The 18,018-nt window shown below is 34.4% G+C and overlaps 1 long non-coding RNA gene across 2 annotated transcripts in view; it reads left to right on the top strand.

The window, feature by feature from the left end:
• Window positions 1-17,702, top strand: part of LOC126955960 (uncharacterized) — a 29,831-nt gene extending 12,129 nt beyond the window's left edge. Inside the window, exons 3-6 of one of the 2 annotated variants that reach the window (XR_007726209.1) lie at window positions 1,317-1,420; window positions 5,652-5,756; window positions 15,537-15,637; window positions 17,248-17,702. This is a non-coding gene — a long non-coding RNA (uncharacterized LOC126955960). Of the gene's footprint in view, window positions 1-1,316; window positions 1,421-5,651; window positions 5,757-15,420; window positions 15,638-17,247 lie in introns of both variants that reach the window. The other variant, XR_007726210.1, reaches the window with a different exon arrangement.
• Window positions 17,703-18,018: the final 316 nt, after the last annotated feature.

The raw sequence follows: 18,018 nt of genomic DNA, 5'->3' as shown, positions 1-18,018 counted from the left end.
CACCTCCATGGAAGCATTTAATTGAGCAAGACACTCAATGTGAAATTCATATGTCGTTACCAAAAATTGTCATAAATCGACGTGCTTCATTACATTACTGCCACAATAAGTGACTTAGGTGAAAAAAAAATCTGTTTTGTGATATTATTCAGTAACTCATTTTAACATTTGAATGTTCTAAAAAAAACAAATCCAGTTGGTCATGTGTATCTCATAGACTGCAGGTCTTTTCCATTTTAGACTGACTGCAATTTGGAAATGTGGATTTGTCAACCATGAAATAAATGAGATATGAAGATACTGTCTGAGATAGTTGGTCCTTCAGAAATCTAACACAGCAACGGTCTAGATATACTGAGGAATAATAGCTATATGTTAATAAATTCCATATTTGTTCTCATAGGCTCAGTGTGATTCAGCATAGGAAACTCATAAAACATTGCTATGGCCTTTAGAAGACTGAAATGCAAGTCTCCTTGAGCAACAGGTTACTAAAGAGATCTCAGACTCTTACAAGTCCTGTCCAATAGTGTAACACACTTGTGTATATCCTATATTCAATAACATAACTAAACTTAAACTACCCGACAACTAAAATTGTTTGGTAAAGCTCTTACACTTCATCCACCCTAAGATAAAATAATGCTTGTTAAATTTTCATTTTAAATAATAGTTTGGTTATTGGTTAAATTTTAATGAGCCACGATCTTAGTTTAGTAAATTTTAACATAAAATTATGCTAAACAAGGCATGATATACGAACAAAAAGACTTTAATTTCTTAGGCTTCTTTTTATGATGCACTTTGCAATTTAACGATTAAATGTTTATGCTATAAATTCAATAAGGTCATACATATGTAAAACTTTCTATAATCGTCTCAGGATTTGGAGGTGGCTTGAGAGTCAGATGTAAGGAAATTTTATATACATTAGACTGTGATTAGTAGACTGGATTTTTCTATTTTTTTTTTTTTTTTTTTTTTTGAGATGGAGTTTTGCTCTTGTTGCCCAAGCTGGAGTGCAATGGCATTATCTCGGCTCACCACAATATCCGCCTCCTGGGTTCAAGCAGTTCTCCTGCTTCAGCCTCCTAAGTAACTGGGATTACAATAGATTGAATTTTATCAAGGAATGTGTTTCTTCTAAAAAAATTAGATACACTTTCAAAGATACATTAATGTACATGAGAGCTTGCCTGTGTGCTCAATAGAAAGCTAAAAATAAAGAGGTTATCATCTAATGGCACAAAGTTTTCATCTTTCATAAGCTTGCATTTTCTTTTCTTATTAAACACCATCTCACCTTTCTTTTTCAGGAAACACTTTCTGAAAATGTCAGAACTCTTAAAAACATGGATGAGGAAAAGCATAAGGACTGCTTTATGCTTGTCTTATGAATTTTAAAAGATGTAATTTAAAGGTACTTTAAAGTGATATTTGTGCCCTTGTAACTGATTCAAAGTAGACTGCTAAGGACAACAAGTAATAAGAGTCTACAAATATCAATAAATTATGAGAAAAAATGGTCCAATGGTACTTAAAATTGCATTGTGATTTATTAAATAACACATCGAACAGCTCCACCTGTAACATTAAGATTCCATTTGAACATATAGAAAATGTATTTACTGCAACCTGAAGTGATTTGGAAGGTATGCTGGGAAGAAAATATATTTACAAGTTAGTCTCAGAGGGTAGGTATCCTGTAGCCAGATGGAATAAGAAGAGAGGGAAAGGAGATTTTGGTCAAAGGGGGAGCACAAGCTAAGGAATAAAGCCACAAACAATGATTAAATTAGGTAAAGTGCAATTAGCTGAATATTGCATAAGCATACATATGGGAAGGAATGGAAAAAGGAGTGACAATATGAAGCTAAAGGGTTTGGAGTGTTCGAGATAATACTAGGCTTCCTAGCCTATTACGAGAAATCTTATTTTAGAGTGCAATAGATAAGAACTCTAAGGATGTAGATAGGAGACATCTATGTTTTGGTTAATGGAGTGAAAGTGAAAGATGCACTGAAATTGGCGGATGGAATAAAAATGTGATAGAATTGAAAATAGAAAAATCAATTAGCCTGATTTCATTGATATTTAGAGAAAATATGAAAAATAATAAATTAGTGATATAAATCTTTTCTAATTCACCAGGGCGAGTGAACAAAGGAAATTGGATTTCAAAGTATTCATGACATAGATGCAATAACCTTTCTCAGTCAGACATAGCCAATTGACGGAAGGGAAAATTTTGAGGATTGTAAAATGTCTTGCTTATAGACTAATAGGATATCAATAAATCATATGAGCAATAATTTGAAATCATTTTTGTGAAGTATCATGAAGGTAAACCCTGTTTAGAACAAATTAGATTTGAAGTACTTGTGACAAATGCAGTTAAAAATGCCTTTATGCAGCTGGAAAATTGTTGCTTAGCAGAAAAGCTTGTGCTGGACAAATAGATGTCCAAATTGAATAGATGTTTTCTTAAGCTGAACTAATTGAGACAAATATCCTTATTAAATCAAAAAAATAAAAATTGAAATAACTTACCTATGACAGGGTAAATAATTTTAATATACACAAGAAATATGTGATGCATATGTGCATATACATATGTATATGTGGTAATAATAGTGCTATTTTTAAATGATATTTTACGTAGTGATATTTTTAAATGATTTTTCAATTATTGTTGTTGGTCTGTGTTACTTTAATCATCAAAGCTGTTTGATTTCTGTTTTTGTGTTTTTTGATTTTTTTAGGTGAAGTCTCACTCTGTCGCCCAGGGTGGAATGCGGTCTTAGCTCACCACAACCTCCACCTCCCTGATTCAAGTAATTCTTGTGCCTCAGACTCTCAAGTAACTGGGATTTCAGGCATGCGCCACCACGCGCTGCTAAATTTCTTGGTTTTTTTTTGTAGAGAAGGGTTTCGCCATGTTGGCTAGGCTGGTCTCAAACTCCTAATCTCAAGTGATCTGCCCTGCCTTCCCAACCAGCTGATTCCTGTTTAAATAAAAACTTACAGAGATGTTCCCACAAGTACTTTATCTTACAATTTACTGAACAATAGAGGCAGTGAAGATGTTTTTCAGAAAGCAATTTGATCCTGACATTTTCTTCTTATAATCCTGTGCTTTCCTCATGTTTTTTCATATTAAAAGGAATAGTTCTTGTGATGGCACCTAGGATTTGTAACAACCTGTTCCCTCATTTCCTGCATGACCTTCTTTATGTCACTTCTCCAAATGCAAAGTATACTCCCTCAGTGTCATTACATTATTTGATTTCTGCCCTCTTCCCTCACCTTTCTATGTGTTTGTTTGCATATGCCATCTCCTAGTCACATTTTATCTGGTTAATGCCAACTTGACTTTCAATGCTGTTCAAGATTTACCTCAATCTCAATGTTTTCTCTCTATATTCCATGCACGCTTGACTTGGCTGCCAATCCTCGTCGTTGCCAAAGAATCCCAAATTATCTCGTTCAAAAATACAAGGCAGGAAGGAGGGCAGTCAGGAAAGAACAAAGAAAGGAGGGGAGAGAAAAGAAGAGAGAAAGAGAGAAAGATAATTAAAATTAAGGAGGAAGAACTTCACACTAAATTAAAATTGGTAATATTCAGGGATGATTTCATACTAGTCATACAGGGATAAATATTAGTCAAATTAATGAATTATTCCAAAAGATCGTGAATTGTAAAAATTACCCTGAAGCATTTTAGGAATATTACATTGAAGTAGGTATGCAATTTCAAAAGAAACTGGACTGTAAATATAGCCATCGTGTGTACCTATGTACCAGAATATTGTATTTTGCTTAAGTTTGAAGTGTTAACATGCCCAACTTGCTCTTATTTTAACCTAGCAAATTTTCTGCAGAACTTAAGATTATATAGTATCTGAGTTTTCCATTTCTCACAACAGTTGACATTCTATTTTATTGAAAATTACACAATAAAATGTTAAAAAATATTTGTTCTTGTGGTTGTGTAATCTTATGCCAAAGTCGATAAATTATTAAATTAAAATCAAACCCACTAAGCACAACAATTTGAGAAAAATGGTTATTACAACATATACCATTTAAAGGGTCAATGCCTTTTTAATATTATCGTGAAGAAAAATAACTGTACCAATTATTTAATATACCAAGAATACAAAGATATAACATCTTTTTCTCTCATATATCACACTATCTGATGTATTTAGCTGTGATGACATTCCAGAAAACATCACTTTTTAAAATTTCTAAGATTTTGTTATGCTGCTAACAAATCAATTTTTTCAAGTACTGTAACAAAATCCCTAAATGGGCTTTATGAGAACTATTTTCAATGTGATCATTAATCATATTTTATTTATCATCCATACATAGACGGTAACTTATCTGGTATTCCTAGCGTCTGAAGTGAAGAGTAACACACACACACACACATACACACACCCCAATACCAATTTAATTTATAAATATATAATCATTTGTTTTCAAATATTTATATTGATACTTGCTTGTGTACTTATTTGTAATGTGGGTCTATAAAAGAGACTATTTGCTTTCTGTTAAATGGAAGCATAAAGCAGTGCTTGTCAAAAATTCAAAATCAACTTGCTTTGTCAATATTTTCAGATGTTTTTGGCTCAATCTGATGACAGCATCACTGCAGTAAAGGGATCCTATTAAAATGTTTTAAGTAAAGATAAAAAGTCACCAATGGGAAAAAAATAAAATCAAGGAAATAAACGGAAAATCAATGAACATGTGAAATGTAATGTCAATTTATATAATAATAATGTAGTATGCTATAAGCATCACAGAATGTAAAATTAACAAGAATTCAGTGAGGCAGAACAATTTCTATATGTTCAGAAGTCAAGTCTTTGATGGCTAATTTTTATACTACTTCATTAAAATATCTCTACTGAAGCAAAAGAATTGCAAATCTTTTTGAATGAAATCAATTTATCTTTCATTTTAAATAATATTTGGAATAGATGGCATAGTTTTGTCACAAAACATAGCTAACATCAATGTAGCATTACAACTTCAAACATCTTTGGTATTATAGATCTTTTTTGAAATTGCAAAATTTTACTTTGAAATTATTGTTAATATTTATGTTGCACAACCACAAATGTAGAAATAAAATTATAAAATCTACAGATAATGTTTTATTTTAACCACACATATGTTGCGATAGTTCCAAATAAATGAAAGGTTTACTGATTTATCATTTTCAACATTATTACATTATTTAAGTAATATTAATCATACTTAAGTAAAAGTATCCGGTCATAAAATTAATTTAATAATAATGTATAATATATTGTTAATATATGTTATTTTTATAAAAATACATACCAAGGAAGCAGCAGTGTGTATTTTTTATTTATTTTAAAAATTAACTTTTCAATAAATTATTTAGGAAATGTGCTGAAACAAAGAAGCAGTCGTTACTGCACACAAACAAGAAATCAATTGTCTTTTGGAGAGTTTATGATGTGTGAGAGCTAGTGAAGTTACATGAAAGAAGAGCATATAAAAAAATCCAGATCTTTATATATTGTAGTACAGTTTCACTATAAATCTCTAAGATTACACTTTAGACTAAGCCACATAGTCACACTGTTGTCTATTTATTCCTTCTGAAGATTGGAACTCACACAACTTTGACAGACGAACTCCTCAGAAAACATTATTCTTTGACATCAATATGTTTTGCATGAAATTGAATGGCAAGTGAAAGGCAGCAGACAGTGAGAATCTAGAAAACACTGCATGCAGAGGAAAGCTTTGCTCAATACAAATCACTTGCATGGGACATTCTTCTATAGTGACTTTATTATATATGGGAACAGAGAGGTAATATGAAATGGAATATGGCACAAGCAAGCACAAATATTCAAACACGTGCAAGAACAACTGGATGCGATAAAACATCACAAAAAATATAAAAATGACAGTAGGAAAAACACTATATATATATATATTTTTTTTTGAGAATAAAAGATAGTTTCATTTCATTGGTGGACACGAGATGAGCTGTTGCAGTATGCAGGTGGATACCACTCTTTTCAAAGAAAATATGAACAATGTCACAAATAGATACCAAATGTTTAAATTCCCTCTATGTGAGTTTCAAGGATAGAGAATAATAAAACAACCAAATATACATAATAGTTCAGTAAAATGATTCGTTGGTGCTTACAGAAAGTGTAACTAGAGAGAGACATTAACTTGTAGATGATTTGTTTCTGGCTAATGTTGTGACAGGAGTGTAGCATTTCCATTCTGCTCAGTTTCCTATCTCACTTACCTTTTGGAAGGACGTGATTCCATATTATAATTACTCTGTCTCTTTCTTTCTTTTCTCATTTACCTTACTTTACTCAAAAATCTCAAACATCATAGAAACATGCATGTCTTCGTTCTCCAAGTTTGAAAAGAAAATAATGTAGAAAGTTCTGGTTTTTGTTTGTTTTTTGTTTTTATTTTTGTTTTTGTTTTTGTATTTTTGCCCTGGCATTTATATAATCTCCCATCTCATTACTCCCATATCAGTATTCTACCCATCTTAGAGCAAAAATGCCTCTTAAAAAAAGGACATTGCACTTAGCATGGTGACTTATGCCTGTAATCCCACAACTTTGAGAAATTGCACCACTGCACTCCAGCCTGGGCGACAGAGCAGGACTCCATCTAAAAAAGAAAAAAAAAAAAAGGTACATTGCTGATTCCATTTCAGCATCACTCAATTACCATTCTCTGTCTCTTATTTGTCTTTACCAAATGCCACATCTGGCATATTTGGGAAAAGACTTTTTTTTTTTCCCCCACCATTCCAATGAACACAAAAATGACATTCTCAATATCAAATCCAATGACCACATTTTATTAATATTTTACTCCACCTGAAACTATGAAGGATATAACTAATTTGTCCATTTTTCTTTAAGCACATACCTGTATTCACTTTGATAACCCACCACTCTTGATTGTTCCCTTACTGAATGTTTGTCTCTTCTTAGTATCTTTTGCCCATTCTACTCTTTTAAAAATACTGTTGCAGTAACTGAGGAGTTGTTTTTGATTCCACTTCTGTGTCAAACTAAAGTCAGTTCTTTCAGGCTTCTGGATTTTGATATTAAATATGTGTTTAGCAGTTCAAATTGTATATATGTATATTCCAGCTCAGATCCAGAAATCTATTTCCTTCTTTTCACTCTCACTTGGATTCCTCAAGCAATTTAACATGTTCTAAATATTTCTTTAAAAGTCTTCCATGTTTATTTAGGTTTCAACTCTACCCACAGAATAGACTAATTTAATAATTTTATACTATCCTTGGTCTTTTGCTTTATATGGTCTTCTACATCCAATAGAAGGTTGTTCAGTTAAACCTTAAAAACCTATTGCATACTTTTTAATTACCTGAATTTTCATCAACACCATGGTAGAAACCTCCCCAATATGGAGCTTTGTAATAATTGATCTTTAAATTCCCACCATGATATGTTATTATGTATTCTCCTCAAAATGAAAAAATAAAAAAGTTTACTGTAAAACATGGTTTAAAAAAATATTGATTTCTCTGCTTCAGGAGTTTCCTTTTCTATAGTAGATGAAACTAGGTACAATAATTTGTTATTTTCTTTGGAGAGATGTCAAGGCATGCCCCACACCCTCTGAAACTAGGTAGATTGTATCACATACACTCTGGACCAACATACTTGCTACTTTCTGATTTGATCTGATTGACATTTGATCTGATTGACCGGTAAATCAAAAAGAGGATGTAATAAGGGAATATCACCTGTGTCATTTATTCAAGAATATCCAGTCTCATATTTCCCCCCACCACACAATACTATATTACTTTTGACACAATATGTTGAGTAGGAAGCAGCACTTATTGATAATTCTACTTGCTCTTCTTCACTACTGCAGATTTTACCCTACTAATCAAGGAACAAACATGAACTTTTTCTTCAGCTACCAGAATATAATGTTTATTCCAATTACACATTTGTGAAAAAGTGAAGTGAAAATAAGTCTTCGGAGCCAGTGAAACCACTGTAAGTCCAAACTACGCTAGGACATTATTTATTACTCGAAGTCCCATTGGCTGCATTCTTAAAGGTGGATCTCTTAGTTTCAATGTCAATTGGATTCCAAATCGAACAATTCTCGAAACGTTTGGACATTACCCTATCTCAGTGTTGGTTACCTGAATAAGAACGACAGTTTTTGTGTTTCAGAAAGGACTACTATAATCATCACCATATACACACACTTGTCATGGTAGTGCAAGAGCCTTTCTCTGGACAATCTGGGCTCTCTTTCATTTAATAGATTCTGAGTCTACAATGGTTGGAGAACAGGGTAAGGGAACATGACTTTTCATAGCCGTGACTGCTTTTAACCCCCGATCTTCCACTTTTTATTTTATATTTAATAAAACATTCTGGTAGATTGAACATTTCTATTATTGATTGAGACCATATGTTTTGCCCCTAGGATCTTGTCGTCTGTTAACTATCTCTGTATTTCTCTATGAATCACTTCTTTTCCCAACCCTTCTCCCTTCCTCATTGTGATAATTGAACCCACCTTTCTTCTGATGGTTTAGTGCTGCCATCTGGTCTCTGAGACATCAGAATTATATCATTCTCATTTCTATCATGGAAAAAAGTTACACATCAACATTTTCTACTCTCAGTCCTAATCTGCAAAGCAGGTTGCCTGCGTGTTTCTCAGAGATACTCTTGCTTCACTCGTGATCACATTTCTAATGGCTTTGGTAGATGGAATGTCCTTTAGAACTTTCCCATGAAACATACTCCTCTTGTTGATTTGTTAGACTTGCACAGCGTGCCATATTTACATGTTCACTTTCTCTGTCTTTTAAATTGTACTTACCTTATCTGTCATAATAGTTCTAGAATTCCTACTTGTCCTGCTTTCTCCACATTATTAAGATAAATACTAGTAATGATTCAGTGTTGCATCCCAAAGCACTAGCCAAAATATGAACTACTACTTTCTGGGAGAGTGCTCATAAAATGACAACTTTTTTTCTTATCCAACTTTACATTTTGCTCCTCTTGATCAAGTACTTACAGGATATAATCCTAATCATGTTTTTTTATTTCCAAAAGGTATATGTTGACTTGTTATTGCTCCTATTTGGAAAGATAATGCCTTCTCTTGGAATACTTTGCACCTTCCAAATAGGGTGTATTAGTCCGTTTTCACACTGCTATAAAGATACTACCTGAGACCAGGTAATTTATAAAGTATGAGGTTTAATTGATTCATGGTTCTGCATGAATGGGGAGGCCTCAGGAAACTTACAATCGTGGTGGAAGGCAAAGGAGAAGCAAGCGTCTTCTTCACAAGGTGACGAGAGAGAGCACTTTAAAAACTATCAGATCTCATGAGAACTCTCTCATCTTCATAAGAACAATATGGGAGAAACCGTCAGCATAATCCAATCATCTCCCACCAGGTCCCTCCATTGACACGTGGGGATTACAGTTTGAGGTGAGATTTAGATGGGGACACAGAGCCATATAATAGAATTATATTGTGCCTTTACCCTAGGTTTGTTCTAGTGGCAAGAGGGGAGGTAGGGGAAGGGAGTGAGTGATAAGAATGTACTCTTATAAGGCATTCTCTTCATACAAGTTAAACTCTATTTTCTAGCTCTAAAATTATAGGATTGGGTCACCACTACAGAATGATCAGATGTACCATTCAGTTTTGTAATTTGAAACTCTTCAACATAAATTGTCATCTGATTTCTCAATTCCCCATACTATTTCAGTTAATGCCATGAACTCTTGGTAACAGACATATTGGAGTAAAACTTTAACCTCAGAAGTTTGCTAATGGTATAACTAAGCCTTGGACTAGAGGCCTAGCTTTTTCTGTATTCTTGATTAATAAGAGTCTGTTTATATGCCACCAGGACTTCCTCTGATACTTGTACTTTGTATTTAATTGCTGATCACTTACTCTCAGTCTTTGATTTTCCCCAGCATTAGTTATCTAATTGTTTTGTCATGATTACAATTTTTCCTATACTTCAAGACATGCCATTTTACACATGCCAGTGCCTTTTTATTCCACTGGTGAATCATCTTAGTTAACCACCAATGGAGCGTTCAACAACTGCACATTTGCAACACTACCACTGTCAAAGGCTATTCATGGTCCCCTGCCACAGTGAAAGAGAACTCTGTCAATTAGTCTGTGAGTAATTCAGGAATTCCACTTAACATCTGCTTATTTGGACCACTTCTGTTCCCAACTATTGGTAGTTGAATTCCCCATGAAACAGACTCTGAAACAGAGATATTCACATGTAAAAATATTAGTGAGGAGTTTTTCAGGCCTAACAATGTGAGGAGTTAGGGAAGCAGAATTGAGCAGAGGAAGAAATTGGTTGCTCATAATGCAGTCATACAAAAGTAGTTGGTTGCCAATTTATGGGTATGGAGGCCTCAGTCAGTTTCATGGGGAGCTCTGAAGCTGGAATGGTCACACAGAGTTACCTTGAATTGAGACAAGGAGTCTAGAGCCCTTTAAACACTCATTGACCTGTAGTTAGATATACGCTGCCGACAATGAAGAAAGGCAATTCACTTCAGCTAAGGTCAGTGTTTGGAGGGAGACTTAAATGCAAAAAGGCAGTTCTTAGCATTTCCAGTAGCTATGGAAGGATTGTTTCATTACTGAAAGCAGAGAATTAGAAATGTGTGGAGCAAATCAAAGTGCTGATTTCAAAAGGCAAATCATCATCACCTGATATAAAAAATTTCCTTTCTTCACAATTACTTTTTTACATTGTCTAATTTTCCTTTATTTTTTATCCACCATAAAATATTGATCTTTCTTACTTGTTTATTTTGTCTCCCTATACTACATTATAATCTCCAAAAGAACAAAGAATATTTTTTACTTGTTAAAAGCTGCTAAATATAGCAAATAAAACGTATTTCCCACACAGTATACAATAAATAACTATTAGTACTGACTGTGACTAACAGAAACACTTATACTAGATTATAATAATTTCTCTGATAATATTATGCTAAGTGAGCAATAAAGCAGTTGGGAAGAACACTGCTCAGAGGGAGCTAGTGTCTTAGTCTGCTTAGGCTTTCATAGAAAACTCCAAAGATTGGGTGGTTTAAATAATAGAAATGTATTTCTCACAGTTCTGGGGCTGGAAAGTCCAAAGTCAAAGTAACAGTTGATGAAATTTCTGCTGAGGGCTTTCTTCATGGTTTGTAGACAGCTGCCTTCTCACTGTATCCTCACATGGTGGAAAGAATAAGATCAGTATTTCCTCTTTTTCATCTTACAAGGACACCAGCCCTATCATATTAAGGACCCACCCTTATAACTGCATTTTACTTTTATTACCTCCTGCTTATATTTCAACATACAAATTTGGGGGAATAACAAACATTAAGTTCATAAAAGTTGTGTTAATGTATAAAACTTCCTGAAAGAAGATTATAAAAATAAACTTTCTGAATGAAGTAACTTTTTTGCAGCCATTTGCTGGTAAAAGTTTAATAACTGACACTTGGGGACAATGAATGTTGGTTGATAATTTATGCTTACGAGTAAAATAAAGTAAAACGATAAAAATGTATGTCAGGAGCAGTAGCTCATGCCTGTAATCCCGGCACTTTGAGAGGCGGAGGTGAGTGGATCACCTAAGGTCAGGAGTTCGAGACCAGCCTGACCAACATGGTGAAAACCCATCTCTACTAAAAATACAGAATTGGCCAGTTGTGGTGGTGCATGCCTGTAATCGCAGCCACTGGGGAGGCTGAGGCAGCAGAATCGCTTGAACCCAGGAGGCAGAGATTGCACTGAGCCAAGATCATGCCATTGCACTCCAGCCTGGGCAACAAGAGTGAAACTCCATCTCAAAAAAAAAAGAAAAAAAAAGTATGTCAAAACTGCACTTGCTTATTAATGATGTGAGCAACTGCTTTGTTGAACCAGATATTTGTTTTGGGAGACTGGAAGACTATTTCCTCAATATTTTTGTATGTATTGGAAGTTGTAAAGACTACAAACACACTTTCCATTTAAGTTTAATCTGCTTTGTAAACATTCACTTCATACTTTCCTAAATCTAGACAGTCAAGAAAGTGAATTAATCCAACCCTGCTTTGATATTTGCTGATTTCCATGGTAAAAGTAATCTCACTATGATCAATTTCAAACTACCAAATGGATGTCATTGATCTTGAAGTTAGAAAGAGTACAATAGTACAATAGTACAACACAGAATATTATTTTCAACATGTGTATGTAATAAATATAAATAATAGTAAAATGAGGAAAATCATCACAAAGTCATTAATTTTAAGTATACATTTTGTTTTAAAGTAATGTTTGCTTATAAGTTATCTAATTTAATACTTAGGCTTCTTTAAAAACTGGGTTGCACAGCCCCATCAAAAAGTGGGTGAAGGATATGAACAGACACTTCCCAAAAGAAGACATTTATGTAACCAACAAACATATGAAAAAAAGTTCATCGTCACTGGTCATTAGAGAAATGCAAATCAAAACCACAATGAAATACCATCTCACTCCAGTTAGAATGGTGATCATTAAAGAGTCTGGAAACAACAGATGCTGGAGAGGATGCAGAGAAATAGGAATGCTTTTACACTCTGGGTGGGAGTGTAAATTATTTCAACCATTGTGGAAGATAGTTTGGTGATTCCTCAAGGATCTAGAACCAGAAATACCATTTGACACAACAATCCCGTCACTGAGTATATACCCAAAGGATTACAAATTATTCTACTATGAAGACACATGAAACATGTTTATTGCAGCACTATTTACAATAGCAAAGACTTGGAACCAACCCAAATGCTTATCAATGATAGACTGGATAAAGAAAATGTGGCACATACACAACATGGAATACAATGCAGCCATAAAAAAAGTATGAGTTCATGTCCTTTGCAGGGACATGGATGAAACTAGAAATTATCATCCTCAGCAAACCAACACAGGAACAGAAAACCAAACATCGCATGTTCTTGCTCATTAGTGGGGGTTGAACAGTGAGAACACATGGACACATGGAGGGGCACATCACACACCAGGGCCTGTCAGGGGATTGGGGGAAAAAGGGAGGCCTAACATTAGGACAAATACCTAATGAACGTGGGGCTTAAAACCTAAATGACAGGTTGATAAGTGCAGCAAACCACCATGGCACATGTATACCTACGTAACAAACCTGCACATTCAACACATGTATTCCAGAACTTAAAGTAAAATCAAATAAAATATTAAAAATAAAAAACTGTGTTGCAAAATTACTGAACATTGAACAGTTTGCTCTCATGGACTTGGCTCCAGCACAACACTGCTTTTTCATGAATAAGGTAACCTGGTGGGGATACTAACAGTAGGTAAGGTGAAAAATGGCAAGAAATACATTTTCATGGATGCCTCATGCATGGATATGAAAATTCTTCAAGACATAACACGGAATATTTGATGAACTTAAAGCAGTTCTGTATGTATAAAGAGTCACTTTTTTTACAGAACATGATAAACAGGAAGTGGGCAATCATTAAGGGCCTCATATGTGATATTAAGAAGTATAGTCTTGGCTAATTTATATTGTGGTAAGAAACAATCCTCAAAATATCAGGATATTAAAACAATAAAAAGTTAATTATTATTCTTTGTATATTTCTACTGCTGGTCCTCAAGGGGCTCTGCTCATTTGAATCAAATAGGCGCCAAAGCTGCAGCAGTCCCCAGCATCTTTCCCTATAGCCTCTGTGGTATTGGGCCTCAGTGTTCACCACGATGAAGGAGGACATCTTAGAGAACTGTACCCCTGCTGTTAGACGGAGTCTGACAAAGTCCAGACACATAACTGTTTTATGAGTAAATTGCCAATGCCAATCACATGACCTAAAATTAATGTGGTGGGTGCCAAAGGAGAGGCAGACTATGTGTGTTAGTGAGATCTGATAGTGTCTGCCATAACACTTAATAATTTCTGGAGAATTTTACCATGGGATTGACATTTGAATATTCAATTTAAACTACTTATTTATGAAGCAGTTACAGGAATAATTAGGAACGTTATGGAAACTATGTTTTAATTAACTTTCTAAGTGGTGAAAGAGTGAATTATTCATAAATTACTTCTGGAAACAGGACTCTGCTAAAACGTATGTAAGTGAACTTGAAGCAGCATCTCAATTTGTGCAATATGATAAAGAAAAAAAACTATTGGATCCAGAAAAAAATACACCATCACCTTTATTTATGGCTAATCCAGAACTTCAGGAAACTGACGAATGTTTGTGCACATAATGTTTTTATTATGGATCTATCTGGGGCATATGGAACATACAGTCCCCTCAAAAATGGTCAGTTTCACTCATGCCCAACCCCGTATATATTTTAGGGTAACTTTCCTGGTCCAGTTAAGTTAGACCTAGACATTTTCACCTGACAAATCTGAGTAAACTTCCATGGAAAAAACTGACCATTTGCCTAGAATGAATCTCTGGGTAAGGAAGATGCATATAGTCCTATAATTTACTGTACTTATTTTAACACCTTGTCTTAAAGACATATCACAGGTTTATAACTGGACTTTTTTTCCTTCCTGAGCCACTTGCCATATAGCTTACTCTTTTCTAGCTCTAGAGAGGCTTCCCCATACAGACGAGGTCAACAGATTCCCTTCCACTGGCTCATGGATGGATTTGGCTACTGAGAATCAGTAAGACAAGATCAAAATTATAGGGAGTAAGGAGTAGGTAAAGGTGAAGTATTTATTTCCCTACTGATTCCCTTCCAAGCTTCCACATGTTGGTCACATTTCTCTACCAAATGGTAGTTATTGTGGGGTTCATTTAACTTCACCTTCCTCTTACCATAGACACAAAAGTTCCCTGCTTTCATTCACCTTCGGGTATTGCAAACATTTAAACATTATAAACGTTCCTCGAAGATAATTTTTCCTTCCAGGACAATGACTGATACACCTTCTTGAGCTTGCAAGGGCAACTATGACTCTGCCTAACATAGCATCCCTGCTGTACAGCCTGGAATGTACTCCTACTCAATGGGATGGTTACACAATGAAATGAATGAGTGACTGCACTTATAAAATGCACATTGGAGTATGAGCTACATCTTCCTGATGCTGGCCTTTTAATGTCAAATGAGATAATATATGTAAAAATGTTTTATAAATTTTTTAATGTGATAAATATTATTTTGTGTGAATGATAAATGTAGCTATGGGTTCTATTGACTAAAAGATAAGCACTGCTCCTTCATGAATCAAACCATTAATTCCTGATGGTGTTTAATTATTATCGAACATATTTTTCTTCACAGGAGCTGTCATTTAAATGTGCTTGCCAACGAGCTTGTTTATCAAAACATTCCAGACCCTTTCAAATCCTCATTTACTTTGCTTCTTGTTTACCACACCCATAAATTTGTATTACCAGCATATTTAACTATCAGGCTATTTTGGAGATTGCAAAAAGAAGACCTGATTCATCATGTGCAATACCTCACACATCTGTCATTTCTATTCTACTGCAATTTGGTGAGTTCAGCCTCTTTTTACTTCATGTTTGAATAATTGCAATAGATTTTTATACTGTTCTCACTGCTAAACTTGCTCCCCCTATTACCATATAGACACTCAAATTCATCTTGCATAATATCACCAGATTATTCTTTTTCCATCTATTTTCCTGGATATTTGTCCTCCACTTTCCTGTCTTTTTTTTTTTTTCTGTACTTCATTCTACCCATCTTAGTGAATAAATGTCTCTTCAACTCTCTCAGGCTATATATACATCAATTTTTCAAAATCCAAGTAAAACTTCACCTCCTTGAGAGTATTTTAGAGAGCCTGTAATACCTACACTTTTTTACCATTTGTTAGGAATATATTTCAGCCCCAGTTACGTGATTATTACATATTATAGTATATTAATGTTTGCAAACTCCTTGAAACATCATACACACCCCAGACTGCTACATTCATTTCAACAACAAAACAGTTGTTTTTCAATTTTGTAATAAATATATTAAGAGCCTGTTCTGCTCCAGGCCAATATTCTCCCCCTATATTTAAAGTGCTCTGATGGAGGTAACTTATTAATAATTTGAGACTAAAACAACTTTTCAAATATGCATTTCTTTTGTGCACACCAAACTGGTGTATGCCTGCAGGCACTATTTCTATTAAGTGAACAGCTGGATATTGTGTAGTGGATTGACCAGGTGTTTGAGTGAACACATTAGTCACCATACAGAAGCAACTTAAAAGAATGAATCACAATGATAGTTATCTCACTCTGGGAAAAGGAAAATAAATAAATAAAAATGTTTCATATCTATCAGACAGCCACAAAGCACAGTTCCTATCAACAGAAACAAATTCAAATAAAAATGGCCCCACCATACGTATTTTATTTGATTTACATCTAGCACTGAAGATACACTTTATGAATTTTTCCTTTATTCTGATAGTCATAAAATAAATGGAAGTGAATCATATAACTTTTGAATATCTAAATAGCCAGAGATAAGCTCTGCATATTAAATATCTTTTAATATTAAATCTACCAAAAAACATAGCAGGGGTTATATTTATGTTACAACTGAGAAAATCTATTTAACACTCTTTCAAATTATCTAAACAGAAATTTTAAATACTTGACTAAAATTCACATTAAATTCTGAATTTTACATGACTTTATGTGGCTCTACCATTCATGCTGTTGAACTTCTGAGCTATTAATATTTACAAATAACCCATGTTCTTTCAAATGATTTCAATGCTTACAGAAACACATATCAAAGTACATACAATGAAATAAAACTGCGGCAATACAGAAAAATAAAAACTATCATATGACAACATGATGAAGCCAGAGTTAACATGAGCACATTAAATGAAATCCTAACATCTTCTTTTCAACTTTGTGCCTGTGTCTTACTATGCTAATGTAGGTAATAAGCAGTATTTATAGATGGAAGAAATATGAAAAGAAGCTTGATTATTATTTGTGCAATTTCTAGAGTCCACTGACACTTACCAACTCTTAACGCTTAGCTATCCAAACACTGCTTCCTTTCCAAGAAGGAATCATACAAAAAATGTAAGGCAGCATACTCTAATTGTTTTTTTTTTTTTTTTTAAAGACAGAGTCTCACTCCCTCGCCCAGGCTGTAGTGCAGTGGCGCGAGATCTCGGCTCACTGCAAGCTCCATCTCCCGGGTTTACACCATTCTCCTGCCTCAGCCTCCCGAGTAACTGGGACTACAGGCACCCGCCACCATGTGTGGCTAATTTTTTTGTATTTTTAGTAAAGACTGGGTTTCCCCGTGTTAGCCAGTATGGTCTCGATCTCCTGACCTCGTGATCTGCCCGTCTCGGACTCCCAAAGTGCTGGGATTGCGGGCGTGAGCCACTTTGCCTGGCCAGCATACTCTCTTATTCATAGATTTTGAATTTAGGCCTACATGAATAATAATATATTTACTATGATATTACTATCAATCAACCTTATTTTTCTTTTCTATGAAATAGGAGCCAAAATAATATTTATTTCATATCTTATGAAGTTAAAAGAAAATATAACTAATAAGGGGCTTAACAATGAGTGTGATTTTGTAATTACTTTGTACCATTATTAATTGTCGAGATAGAATATGGTATCGCTAGTCATCCGTATCTATTGCCCAACTTCATTTTGATTCCTTCTTACTAGTTTGCATAGATAGGCCTGAATTTTTGATCCACTGCTCAACTCATATCTCTAAACCATTGGTTCTCAAATAGAGGTGATTTTGACGCCTAGGGAACATTTGACAACATATGGAGATATTGTTGATTACACAGGGCAATGCTTCATAAGCACATAATTATCTGGCCCCAAATGTCAACAGTGTCAAATTTCAGAAACTCTGCAC

The sequence above is a fragment of the Macaca thibetana genome, chromosome 6, assembly GCF_024542745.1.
Source record: "Macaca thibetana thibetana isolate TM-01 chromosome 6, ASM2454274v1, whole genome shotgun sequence".
Taxonomy (NCBI): domain Eukaryota; kingdom Metazoa; phylum Chordata; class Mammalia; order Primates; family Cercopithecidae; genus Macaca; species Macaca thibetana.
This window is presented reverse-complemented; position numbering and strand designations above follow the sequence as displayed.